General features: G+C 45.7%; 1 pseudogene; it reads left to right on the forward strand.

Annotated features, from left to right (window-relative positions):
* LOC135548311 (netrin receptor UNC5C-like) overlaps window positions 1-14,073 on the forward strand; it is a 257,700-nt pseudogene that overhangs the window by 185,193 nt on the left and 58,434 nt on the right.

Consider the following 14,073-nt stretch of genomic DNA (forward strand, 5'->3'; position numbering starts at 1 on the left):
GTCGTCGCGTTTGCTTCCACCTTGTCCTATCCTGTCGGAGTCTGCCTGGCAGGTGCATCCTGCATTATACTAACGTTCTTTTTGTTCCATTGACTACGTTGGAAGAGGATTTATGCCATTCCTGTTTTTTCATTAAAGAACTCTGTTTTCTGTTAAAACCGCTTTTGGGTCTTCACTCAAGTACATAACAGAAGAATCAGACCAAGAATGGACCCAGCGGCTCCGGACCCTTTTCACTCCGCCGTCGAGATCCAGGGAGCGATGCTAGGCAGACACGAGGAGGAATTGTCTGCTGCTCGACATGCCGTTGAGACCCTGGCCGTCCAAGTCTCCGACCTCACTAGACAGGTTCACCAACTCCACCTCGATCCACCGCCCACTTCCAGGGTTTCCGAGTCTCCGGAGCCCAGGATCAACAACCCGCCGTGTTACTCTGGGGAGCCCACTGAGTGCCGCTCATTCCTCACTCAGTGTGATGTGGTGTTCTCTCTCCAGCCCAACACTTACTCCAGGAGCGCAGCCCGCAACGTCATTTCTCTCCTTACCGGACGGGCGCGTGAGTGGGGCACGGCAGTCTGGGAGGCGAGGGCTGAGTGTATTAACCAGTATCAAGACTTTAAGGAGGAGATGATACGGGTTTTTGACCGTTCTGTTTTGGGGAGGAGGCTTCCAGGGCCCTGTCTTCCCTATGTCAGGGGAATCGATCCATAACGGATTATTCTATTGAGTTTCGCACTCTCGCTGCCTCAAGTGACTGGAACGAGCCGGCTTTGCTCGCTCGTTTTCTGGAGGGTCTCCTCGTCGAGGTTAAGGACGAGATCCTCTCCCGGGAGGTTCCTTCCAGTCTGGACTCCTTAATAGCTCTCGCTATTCGCATAGAGCGATGGTTTGATCTTCGTCGCCGAGCTCGTGGAAAGGAGCTCGCGTTCTCCGTTGCTCCCCTCTCCACATCACTGCCACCTGCCGCATCACTGCCACCCTCCTCCGCCGGCTCGGATGCTGAGCCTATGCAGCTGGGGGTATCCGCATCTCGGCCAAGGAGAAGGAACGGAGAATCACCAATCGCCTCTGTCTCTACTGCGGCTCCGCTGGTCATTTTGTCACCTCATGTCCAGTAAAAGCCAGAGCTCATCAGTAAGAGGAGGGCTACTGGTGAGCGCAACTACTCAGGCCTCTCCTTCTGGATCACGCACTACTTTTCCGGTCCATCTCCGCTGGCCCGGTTCATCTGCTTCCTGCAGTGCCTTGATAGACTCTGGGGCGGAGGGCTGTTTTATGGACGAGACCTGGGCTCGGGAACATGACATTCCTCTCAGACAGTTAGGGAGCCCATGGCCTTGTTCGCTTTAGATGGTAGTTCTCTCCCCAAGATTCAGCGTGAGACGCTGCCTTTAACCCTCACTGTCTCTGGTAATCATAGCGAAACCATTTCTTTTTTAATTTTTCGTTCACCTTTTACACCTGTTGTTTTGGGTCATCCCTGGCTAGTGCGCCATAACCCTTCTATTAATTGGTCTAGTAATACTATCCTTTCCTGGAATGTTTCTTGTCATGTGACCTGTTTAATGTCTGCTATCCCTCCTGTTTCCTCTGTCTCTTCTTCACAGGAGGAGCCTGGCGATTTGACAGGGGTGCCGGAGGAGTATCACGATCTGCGCACGGTGTTCAGTCGTTCCAAGGCCACTTCTCTCCCTCCACACCGGTCGTATGACTGTAGTATTGATCTCCTTCCGGGAACTACTCCCCCGGGGTAGATTATACTCTCTGTCGGCTCCCGAACGTAAGGCTCTCGAGGATTATTTGTCGGTTTCGCTCGACGCCGGTACCATAGTCTCCTCCTCCTCTCCCGCCGGAGCGGGGTTTTTTTTTTGTTCAGAAGAAGGACGGGTCCCTGCGCCCATGCGTGGATTATCGAGGGCTGAATGACATAACAGTTAAGAATCGTTATCCGCTTCCTCTTATGTCTTCAGCCTTCGAGATCCTGCAGGGAGCCAGGTTTTTCACCAAATTGGACCTTCGTAACGCCTACCATCTCGTGCGCATCAGGGAGGGGGACGAGTGGAAGACGGCGTTTAACACTCCGTTAGGGCACTTTGAATACCGGGTTCTTCCTTTCGGCCTCGTTAACGCTCCAGCTGTCTTTCAGGCACTAGTTAACGACGTCCTGAGAGACATGCTGAACATTTTTGTTTTCGTTTACATGGACGATATCCTGATTTTTTCACCGTCTCTCTCGATTCATGTTCAGCACGTGCGACGCGTCCTCCAGCGCCTTTTGGAGAACTGTCTTTATGTGAAGGCTGAGAAGTGCATTTTTCATGCCGCCTCCGTCCCTTTTCTCGGTTCCGTTATTTCCGCTGAGGGCATTAAGATGGATCCCGCTAAGGTCCAGGCTGTCATTGATTGGCCCGTTCCTAAGTCACGCGTCGAGCTGCAGCGCTTTCTGGGCTTCGCTAAGTTCTATCGTCGTTTCATCCGTAATTTCGGTCAGGTGGCAGCTCCCCTCACAGCCCTTACTTCTGTTAAGACGTGCTTTAAGTGGTCCGTTTCCGCCCAGGGAGCTTTTGATCTTCTTAAGAATCGTTTTACATCCGCTCCTATTCTTGTTACACCTGACATCTCTAGACAGTTTGTTGTTGAGGTTGACGCGTCAGAGGTGGGCGTGGGAGCCATTCTTTCTCAGCGCTCTCTCTGACGGCAAGGTCCATCCTTGCGCGTTTTTCTCTCATCGCTTATCGCCGTCAGAACGTAACTATGATGTTGGTAATCGCGAACTGCTCGCCATCCGCTTAGCCCTAGGCGAATGGCGACAGTGGTTGGAGGGGGCGACCGTTCCTTTTGTCGTTTGGACTGACCATAGGAACCTTGAGTACATCCGTTCAGCCAAACGACTTAATGCGCGTCAGGCTCGTTGGGCTCTGTTTTTTGCTCGTTTCGAGTTTGTTATTTCTTATCGTCCGGGCTCAAAAACACCAAGCCTGATGCTTTATCTCGTCTCTTCAGTTCTTCTGAGGTCTCCACCGACCCCGAGGGGATTCTCCTGACGGGCGTGTTGTCGGGTTGACTGTCTGGGGAATTGAGAGGCAGGTAAAGCAAGCACTCGCTCACACTCCGTCGCCGCGAGCTTGTCCTAGGAACCTTCTGTTCGTTCCCGTTCCTACTCGTCCGGCCGTTCTTCAGTGGGCCCACTCTGCCAAGTTAGCCGGCCACCCCGGCGTTCGGGGTACGCTCGCTTCCATTCGCCAGCGTTTCTGGTGGCCCACTCGGGAACGTGACGCGCGTCGATTTGTCGCCGCTTGTTCGGTCTGCGCGCAGACTAAATCTGGGAACTCTCCTCCTGCCGGCCGTCTCAGACCGCTTCCCATTCCCTCTCGACCGTGGTCTCACATCGCTTTAGATTTTATCACCGGACTGCCTTCATCAGCGGGGAAGACAGTTATTCTTACGGTTGTCGATAGATTCTCTAAGGCGGCTCATTTCATTCCTCTCGATAAGCTCCCTTCTGCTAAGGAGACGGCTCAGATCATTATCGAGAATGTTTTCCGAATTCATGGCCTTCCGTCTGACGTCGTTTCCGACAGAGGCCCGCAGTTCACGTCTCAATTTTGGAGGGAGTTTTGCCGTTTGATTGGGGCTTCCGTCAGTCTCTCGTCCGGCTTTCATCCCCAGTCTAACGGTCAAGCCGAACGGGCCAATCAGACTGTTGGTCGCATTTTACGCAGTCTTTCTTTTCGTAACCCTGCGTCTTGGTCAGAACAGCTCCCTGGGCAGAGTACGCCCACAACTCGCTTCCCTCGTCTGCTACCGGTCTATCCCCTTTTCAGTGTAGCCTCGGGTACCAGCCTCCGCTGTTCTCATCTCAGCTCGCCGAGTCCTGCGTCCCCTCCGCTCAGGCTTTTGTCCAGCGTTGCGAGCGCACCTGGAAGGGGGTCAGGTCGGCACTTTGCCGTAATAGGCGCAGACTGTGAGGGCCGCTAATAAGCGTAGGACCAAGAGTCCTAGATATTGTTGCGGTCAGAGAGTATGGCTCTCCACTCAGAACCTTCCCCTTAAGACAGCTTCTCGCAAGTTGGCCCCGCGGTTCATTGGTCCGTTCCGTATTTCTCAGGTCATTAATCCTGTCGCAGTGCGACTTCTTCTCCCGCGCTATCTTCGTCGCGTTCACCCGGTCTTCCATGTCTCCTGTGTTAAGCCCGTTCTTCGCGCCCCCGCTCGTCCCTCCCCCCCCATCCTTGTCGAGGGCGCACCCATCTACAGGGTTCGTAAGATTTTGGACATGCGCCCTCGGGGCCGTGGTCATCAGTACCTAGTGGATTGGGAGGGGTACGGTCCTGAGGAGAGGAGTTGGGTTCCCTCTCGGGACGTGCTGGACCGTTCGCTGATCGATGATTTCCTCCGTTGCCGCCAGGTTTCCTCCTCGAGTGCGCCAGGAGGCGCTCGGTGAGTGGGGGTACTGTCATGTCTTGTTATGTCTGTTCCTGTCTTTCTTCACTCTGTCTCTCTCTGCTGGTCTTTTTAGGTTACCTTCTCTGTCTCTCATTCTTCAGCTGTTCTACATCTCCCCTAACTAGCTCTTTCACTCTTTCCCACCTGTTCTCTCTTCCCCCTCTGATTAGGTCTCTATTTCTCTCTCTGTTCCTGCTACTTTCAGTGTCTGATTCTTGTTTGTGTTTTTGATGCCAGAAGCAAGCTGTCGTCGCGTTTGCTTCCACCTTGTCCTATCCTGTCGGAGTCTGCCTGGCAGGTGCATCCTGCATTATACTAACGTTCTTTTTGTTCCATTGACTACGTTGGAAGAGGATTTATGCCATTCCTGTTTTTTCATTAAAGAACTCTGTTTTCTGTTAAAACCGCTTTTGGGTCTTCACTCAAGTACATAACAACAGGTTGATTGTATTTATCATCATTAGTCATTTTGGTCAACATTGGATCATTCAGAGATTCTCACTGAACTTCTGGAGAGAGTTTGCTGCACTGAAAGTAAAGGGGCTGAATAATTTTGCACGCCCAATTTTTCAGTTTTTGATTTGTTAAAAAAGTTTGAAATATCCAATAAATGTCGTTCCACTTCATGATTGTGTCCCACTTGTTGTTGATTCTTCACACAAAAAATACAGTTTTATATCTTTATGTTTGAAGCCTGAAATGTGGCAAAAGGTTGCAAAGTTCAAGGGGGCCGAATACTTTCGCAAGGCACTGTAGATATATGTATACATATATATATATACACACATACACACATGAAACCAGGTGTGAAAAGAAACACAGACAAAACAACCAGAAAAGGAAAAAGGGATCGTAGCGGCTAGTAAACCGGCGACGCCGAGCGCCGATCGCCGCCCGAACAGGGAGAGGATTTACCTTCGGTAGAAGTTGTGACAGACGCTTTGCTTGTTTAATTGCCTTGCGGAGGGAATACCTACACTGTTTGAATTCGGTCATGTTTCCAGTCGCCTTGCCATGATTACAAGCGGTGGTTTGCGCTTTTAGTTTTGCGCGAATGCTGCCATCAATCCACGGTTTCTGGTTAGCGAAGGTTTTAATAGTCACAGTGGGTACATCTCCAATGCACTTGCTAATAAACTTGCTCACCGAGTCAGCGTATATGTCGTTGTTATTGTCTGAGGCTACCTGGATCATATCCCAGTCCACGTGATCGAAGCAATCTTGAAGAGTGGAATCTGATTGGTCAGAACAGCGTTGGATAAACCTGAGCACGGGCGTTTCCTGTTTTAGTGTCTGCCTATAGGATGGGAGCAACAAAATGGAGTCATGGTCAGATTTGCCAAAGGGAGGGCTGGGGAGGGCTTTTTATGCATTGCGGAAGTTAGAGTAGCAATGGTCCCGAATGCTACCAGCTCGGGTCGCGCATTCGATATGCTGATAGAATTTAGGAAACCTTGATCTCAGATTAGCTTTGTTAAAATCCCCAGCTACAATAAATGCAGTCTCATATGGTTTCCAGTTTTCATAGAGTCCAGTGAAGTTCTTTCAGGGCGGTAACTTGTGCCCTAATTTCATCCACCTTGTTATCTAAGTCTGACCAGTAGGCCACTCCACCTGCCTCTCCTGCGGCGACCGCATTGTTTTGGGTCGGCATCTGGGATTAGATCCCATGTCCAGGGTGGAAATCCGAACAAAGGATCCGCTTCGGGAAAGACATATTCCTGGTTGGAATGTTGGTACGTTGATATCGCTTTTAATGTAATAACACTTGAGATTTTCTGGGCTAACAATGTAAGAAATAATACATAGCCATCTTGCTAACTTGCCATCTTGCATGTGTGGTTCCCACCATGAAGCATGGAGGAGGAGGTATGATGGTGTGGGGGTGCTTTGCTAGTGACACTGTCGGTGATTTCAAGGTTCAAGGTTCGCTTCACCAGCATGGCTACCACAGCATTCTGCAGAAATTTGCCATCCCATCTGGTTTGCGCTTTGTGGGAGTATAATTTGTTTTTCAGCCAGACAATGACCCAACACACCTCCAGGCTGTGCAAGGGCTATTTGACCAAGAAAGCGAGAGAGGGAGTGCAGCATCAAGTGACCTTTCCTCCCCAATTGCCCGACCTCAACCCAATTGAGATGGTTTGGGATAAGTTGGACTGCAGAGTGAAGGATAGTCCTCAGCTTATGTGGGAACTCCTTCAAGACTATTGGAAAAGCATTCCAGGTGATGCTGGTTGAGAGAATGCCAAGAGTGTGCAAAGCTGTCATCGAGGCAAAGGGTGGCTACTTTGAATAATCTAAAATCTATTTTGATGTGTTATTTCATAGTTTTGATGTCTTCACTATTATTATGCAATGTAGAAAATAGTACAAATAGAGAAAATAACCTTGAATGAGTAGGTGTGTTTAAACTTTTGACTGGTACTGTACCTTTCTGCATTCTGTCATATTAATATTTATACACATTGATTTGGCCCATATTTCCATATTTGTAGTCAGTGCAGATGCAGATAATATAGTTTGTTTTCTAGCTCGCTGTGATTGAATAATCATTCTATAACCGTGTCTGGCTCGTTTTCCAGGTTGTGTAATTTGGGTCTGTAGTGGAGATGTATAGTAATATGGAATATGAATCAATTACACTGTGGAGATGTTTACTTAGAGAGATCATTCAGTCATATAGCGAAGGAGACAACCTGTTAATCAGGCGTCCACAGAAAGGATCCAGTCTTACTTCATTTGGAATGTATTCCCTCTGTGATTTCTGGTATTTTTCCTTCCATCCAAATGATCCAACCACCCCACCCATTTCTCAGTGCTTTCCACCCCATGGGTTTGTCTTATATAAATGCAAAAACATATGAGCATTTTGCCCATCACTCTTCACAGCTCACAGCTGTGCGGGCCCTGGCCAAAAGTAGTGCATTACATAGGAAATAGGATGCCATTTCACACGCAGCCTAGGACAGTCTCAGTGTGGACGGGCGTGGCAGGCAGTGTGGCAGTGTGGCACTGCCACCCAGCAGACAATTAGAGCTGTAGACGAGCCTCACTGACACAGCTGACCTTCTTGACCTCCAGCGCTAATGAGGACATCTGTGCATGATAGAGCTTCCTGAGTGTGTTCTGATTGAAATACACATGCTAGGCTACACACACACCCACATATGTACACACACATGTACACACACATGTACACACACACACACACACACACACACATACACACATACACACACACTCTCCTAAAACACACGTTTTTGAGTTCTTTTGATTGCTCACATCGTGGCTTTAAAATGTTTTATTAGGACTAGATTCTAAGAGTATCCATGGCAACCGGGTATAATTACATGTCTTATAGTATGAGTCATATTGAGTGAACAATGCTTTGAGTTTGAGTGACGAAGATGTGCCGTGGCAGTCTTCATACACAGACACGTACACGCACACGCACACACACACACACACACACACACACACACACACACACACACACACACACACACACACACACACACACACACACACACACACACACACACACACACACACACACACACACACACACACAACCCTTTATTTGTTGAAGGTTTCCACCTCCTCATCTCTCCTCTCACTCCCTCCTTCTACCAGCGCTAAAAAGCTTTTTTGTTCAATTTTTAATTACCCTCTCACATAAAAGACTTCTGAACACAGCCCGTTTGGAGAGGATCCTTTCTGATTAGTGCAACAATGGATAACCACCTCTTTGTGCCGACTGTCAATCCCCATTACGAGAACAGGGATTTCACATACCAACGGCTGTGGTTAACAGAAATATGTGTAGTGATTTCCAGAAGAAATGTTCATCATGTCTGTGAACTCCATCATGTCTTTGACACTCTTTCTTCCTATTTTCATCTTCATTAGTTTTATTGGGAGCTTTGTGCCAACCCTGTTGTCTCTCCATCAGAACAAAGAGAGAACAGGCCCAAAATGGTGATCATAATACAACTGTCAGATTTTAAACACATCAGATGCTGTATATTCATAGGCAATCTTCACATGTGATGGGCCTGGCTTATCAGCCTCATTCACTATTTAAGACTATGTAAGGTTTTGAATGGCCTGTTCCCTTTAGTGTGAGGCAAGGTGGGTGTGTATTCCATTGGCACAGAGAGGACCACACACACTCAGTACACACACAGGAACACACAGAACACACACAGCTCCAGCAGAACAAGGATAAAAATAGAATAACCACAGTCCCAGCAGGCAAGGACCAGGCCAATCAGTGTTCCACTATCACACAGCTGTGCTAAACACACACACACACTTTTATACAGCTTCCTGTTTGTGTGTGTTGTTTGCTTGTTTGCCTCCGTAAATGTAGTGATGCGTATAATCACTTGTGCTCGCCTCCCGCCCCATGGATTTATATGTTATTGATTTTACGTTGGTGGACTTTTATGATCGTCGCTCTTTGCTATTATTATGTTGATCACTTTTTTTTCACGATGGATTTAATCCACATCATGTTGATACTCACAATACATTTACCTCGATTGGTGTGCATACTGGCTTACAGGCGTTTATACAGAATGTGTTGTAAAACAATTTAGGGTGTTTTAGTTTCACCTTGTTTGGAGGAAACCAGAGTTCCACACCCTCTATCATGTATTTTTCTTAGAGCTAACTGATGAAGCCTCAGCAGGATAGGTGTCAAAAGGACACTCTGACAAAGATACTAAGACAGATGAGATGTAATGACTGTTTATGTCAGACAACAAGGTTACTTCTGAGATATCATTCATCAGACATATTGAGATCACCTGTACCATGTTGTTTAGATCCTCCCTTCATCCTCACTCTCATCAGACATGTGGTCATCAGAGGAATCTCATCATCTCAGGGTTAAAAGACGAGAGGAGATGATAGGTGATTTGTGTTGTCTCTGCTTGCTGTTTGCTGTGCTCTGCCATTAAAGTGATAAATTATATGAGATGATATCTAACCGAAGCTGAAGAGACAAAACACAGTCTTCATCTCCTCTGCATTAAGACTGGAGATGAGATGAGATGTGATGAGATGAAATGAAAGGAGATGAGATTAAATTAGATGAGATGAAAGGAGATCAGATGAGATGAAAGGAGATGAGATGAAATGAAAGGAGATTAAATTAGATGGAAGGAGATGAAATTAAACAAGATGAGATGAAAGGAGATGAGTTTAGATTAAATGAGAGGAGATGAAATTAGACGAAATTAAACAAGATGAGGTGAAAGGAGATGAGATTAAATGAAAGGAGATGAGATGAAAGGAGATGAGATGAAATGAAAGGAGATGAGATGAAAGGAGATGAGATGAAAGGAGATGAAATGAAAGGTGATGAGATGAAAGGAGATGAAATAAAAGGAGATGAGATGAGATGGATGAGATGAAATGAGATGAGATGAAAGGAGATGAGATGAAATGAAAGGAGATGAGATGAAAGGAGATGAGATGAAAGGAGATAAGATGAAAGGAGATGAGATGAAAGGAGTTGTGATGAGATGAAAGGAGATGAGATTAAATGAAAGGAGATTAAAATAGATGAAAGGAGATTAAATTAAACAAGATGAGATGAAAGGAGATGAGTTTAGATGAATGGAGATGAGATGAAAGGAGATGAGATGAAATGAAAGGCGATGAGATGAAAGTAGATGAGATGAAAGGTGATGAGATTAAATGAAAGGCGATGAGATGAAAGTAGATTAGATGAAAGGCGATGAGATGAAATGAGATGAGATGAAAGGAAAGGAGATGAGATTAAATGAAATGAGATTAGATGAAAGGAGATGAGATTAAATGAAATGAGATGAGATGAAGGTAGAGGAGATGAAAGGAGATGAGATTAAATTAAAGGAGATGAGATGAAAGAAGATGAGATCAAATGAAAGGAGATGAGATGAAAGTAGATGAGGTCAAATGAAAGGAGATTAGATTAAATGAAAGAAGATTAAATTAGATGAAAGGAGATGAAATTAAACAAGATGAGATGAAAGGAGATGAGTTTAGATGAAATTAGATTAAATTAGATGAAATGAGATTAAATTAAACAAGATGAGATGAAAGGAGATGAGTTTAGATGAAGTGAGATGAAAGGAGATGAAATTAAACAAGATGAGATTAGATTAAATGGAAGGAGAAGAGATGAAAGGAGATGAGATGAAAGGAGATGAGACGAAAGGAGATGAGATGAAAGTAAATGAGATGAAAGGAGATGAGATGAAATGAGGTGATATGAAAGAAGATGAGATTAAATGAAAGGAGATTAGATGAAAGGAGATGAAAGTAGAGGAGATGAATGGAGATAAGATGAAAGGAGATGAGATGAAATGAAAGGAGATTAAATTAGATGAAAGGAGATGAAATTAAACAAGATGAGATGAAAGGAGATTAGTTTAGATGAAATGAGATGCAATTAAACAAGATGAGATGAAAGGAGATGAGATTAAATGAAAGGCGATGAGATGAAAGGAGATGAGATGAAAGGAGATGACATGAAATGAGATGACATGAAATTAAAGGAGATGAGATGAAAGTAGATGAGATGAAAGGAGATGAGATTAAATAAAAGTAGATGAGATGAAAGGAGATGAGATGAAATGATAGGAGATGAGATGAAAGGAGATGGGATTAAATGAAAGGAGATGAAAGGAGATGAGATGAAAGTAGAGGAGATGAAAGGAGATAAGATGAAATGAAAGGAGAGTAAATTAGATGAAAGGAGATGAAATTAAACAAGATGAGATGAAAGGAGATTAGTTTAGATGATATGAGATGAAAGGAGATGAAATTAAACAAGATGATGAGATGAAAGGAGATGAGATTAAATGAAAGGAGATGAGATGAAAGGAGATGAGATTAAATGAAAGGAGATGAAAGGAGATGAGATGAAAGTAGAGGAGATGAAAGGAGATAAGATGAGATGAAAGGAGATATGAGATGAAAGGAGATGAAATGAAAGGATATGAGATGAAAGTAGATGCGATGAAAGGAGATGAGATGAAAGGAGATGAGATTAAATGAAAGGAGATGAAAGGAGATGAGATGAAAGTAGAGGAGATGAAAGGAGATAAGATGAAATGAAAGGAGATGAGATGAAAGGAAATGAGATGAGAGGGGGTTTATTGCATTGTTGTGTTGTGGAGTAGGAAAGCCTGGGCTTAATTTCACTGACTAGCCAGACAGCAGGGAGGGAACCCTATCCAGAGTGCCTGCCGCTCGGCTCAGCACGGCTCCATGTGATTGATTTACCTGATTACTGTTACAGAGGAAAACACTCATAAACCCCATATCAGCGGAAATATACAACACTGAGCATACAGATGTTTACCACTGAGTTTATTGTTTTTCTGTTCCCTTTTGATGGGAATCTGTCACTGGCACTCAACATCTGTCTGTGTAGTATTATGTTTATGACAGATGTGTTCAGTTTGAGTGGGAGTTTTAAGATGGAGTTAATTGCTGCGTGTTGAAAGTGGCTCAACCTTCAGTCTCTCTGTAGTTTTGTTCCAGGATAGGGGTGTACAGGCAGGCAGGCAGGTGTCTCCAGCCAAGCATGACGCTCTCTGATGGTGTAGTCATGATATTTGTCTTCAGGCACTGCAGATAGCCTACTAGTGATGGTAGTGAAGCTTCTAAGCCACACCTGTCACAATCTGTCCATCTTGTTTTGTGGGACAGTCATCATGGTGCTGGTTTTATAACAATAGCAAGGAAAACACAGGTCTTATCAGGTGAAGACGACAGTATACCCACCTATTCTTCCAACAGCCACTTGGCTGTAATTTTACTAAAGTCACTTAAGACCAGCAGCCCCAGATGATTTAGTCTTGGCAGGGTTCATATGAGGTATGTTTTTTGAGGTGTAGATGATGTCTCTTCCCGTAGTTGTTTTGTACAATGACCAGCAAAACAGACTTCTTATCTCCTCAGCCCTGCTCTGCCTTATCTAGCATCTTCTGCTCCTCATGAGGTAGCATAAAACACAGGATGTCACCTGTTCTCTCTCTCTCTCTCTCTCTCTCTCTCTCTCTCTCTCTCTCTCTCTCTCTCTCTCTCTCTCTCTCTCTCTCTCTCTCTCTCTCTCTCTCTCTCTCTCTCTCTCTCTCTCTCTCTCTCTCTCTCTCTCTCTCTCTCTCTCTCTCTCTCTCTCTCTCTCTCTCTCTCTCTCTCTCTCTCTCTCTCTCTCTCTCTCTCTCTCTCTCTCTCTCTCTCTCTCTCTCTCTCTCTCTCTCTCTCTCTCTCTCTCTCTCTCTCTCTCTCTCTCTCTCTCTCTCTCTCTCTCTCTCTCTCTCTCTCTCTCTCTCTCTCTCTCTCTCTCTCTCCCTCTCTCTCTCTCTCTCTACACACAGGATGTGTTTTCTCTAGAGAAAACAGAGTTAGTTTGAAGAAGTCTTGTGAGTTTGTCTGCCTTGGTCTGTCTGTGTAGAACACAGCGGTCTCTACCTGAGGCTCAGCCTTCACATCTGAGGCGGAGGAGGTGAAGAAAAGTCTTTATGTGATTTACGGTCAAATGAAGGCCCCTGTTCTCCGATATTACCAGGAGTTCAATATCTGGATAATTTGGAAAAACGGAAACTCATAAGAAAGGTGTTTTCAGTTCCAGGAATAACAGCGTATTTCCTTCCCTCTTGCTGTCTGACATCACAGCATTACTTTGTCTTGTTCTGGGTAAATAAAAGGAGAGCATGATAGCTATTGACTTTTTATAGAAAGCTCAGGCCTCAGAGACATAAATAGTGTTGCTGTAATCTTGAAGTTTTGCTTTATTGGAGAGATGAATGGAAGACAACGAGAAGAAAGGTGTCTTTAAACACTGGAAACACTTCCCTGTGATTTATTCCAGAAGAAATCAGGTTAAGGTGTCTGAGTGCCGTGCCGTCCCAGTTTCATGTCTGCTCTTACCGACTCGTTTTGATGTGTATTGTTCCACAGTGAGGGACATTGCTAATGGTCTCTCTCTCTCTGTCTATTTTTCTCTTTCTTTTTTCCTCTCTGTCACTTTGTTTTTCTTTCTTTCTCTCTCTCTCTCTCTATCTCTTCCTCTCTCTCCCTCTCTCTCTCCCTCTCTCTCTCTCTCTCTCTCTCCCTCTCTCTCTCCCTCCCTCTCTCTCTCTCTCTTCTTCCCTCTCCTCTCTCTCTCTCTCTCTCTCTCTCTCTCTCTCTCTCTCTCTCTCTCCTCTCTCTCTCTCTCTCTCTCTCTCTCTCTCTCTCTTCCCTCTCTCCCTCTCTCTCTCTCTCTCTCTCTCTCTCTCTCTCGCTCTCTCTCTCTCCCTCTCTCCCTCCCTCTATCTCCCCTCCCTCTCTCTCTCTCTCTCCCTCTCTCTCTCTCTCTCGCTCTCTCCCCCTCTCTCTCTCGCTCTCTCTCTTGCTCTCTCCCCCTCTCTCTCTCTCCCCCCTCTCTCTCTCTCTCTCTATCTCTTGCTCTCTCCCCCTCTCTCTCTCTCCCCCCTCTCTCTCTCTCTATCTCTCTTTCTCTCTCTCTCTCCCTCCCTCCCTCCCAGGTGGAGTGGCTGAAGAATGAGGAGATCATAGACCCTGCTGATGACCGTAACTTCTACATCACCATCGACCATAACCTGATCATCAAACAGGCCA

The sequence above is a fragment of the Oncorhynchus masou genome, chromosome 11, assembly GCF_036934945.1.
Source record: "Oncorhynchus masou masou isolate Uvic2021 chromosome 11, UVic_Omas_1.1, whole genome shotgun sequence".
Taxonomy (NCBI): Eukaryota; Metazoa; Chordata; class Actinopteri; order Salmoniformes; family Salmonidae; genus Oncorhynchus; species Oncorhynchus masou.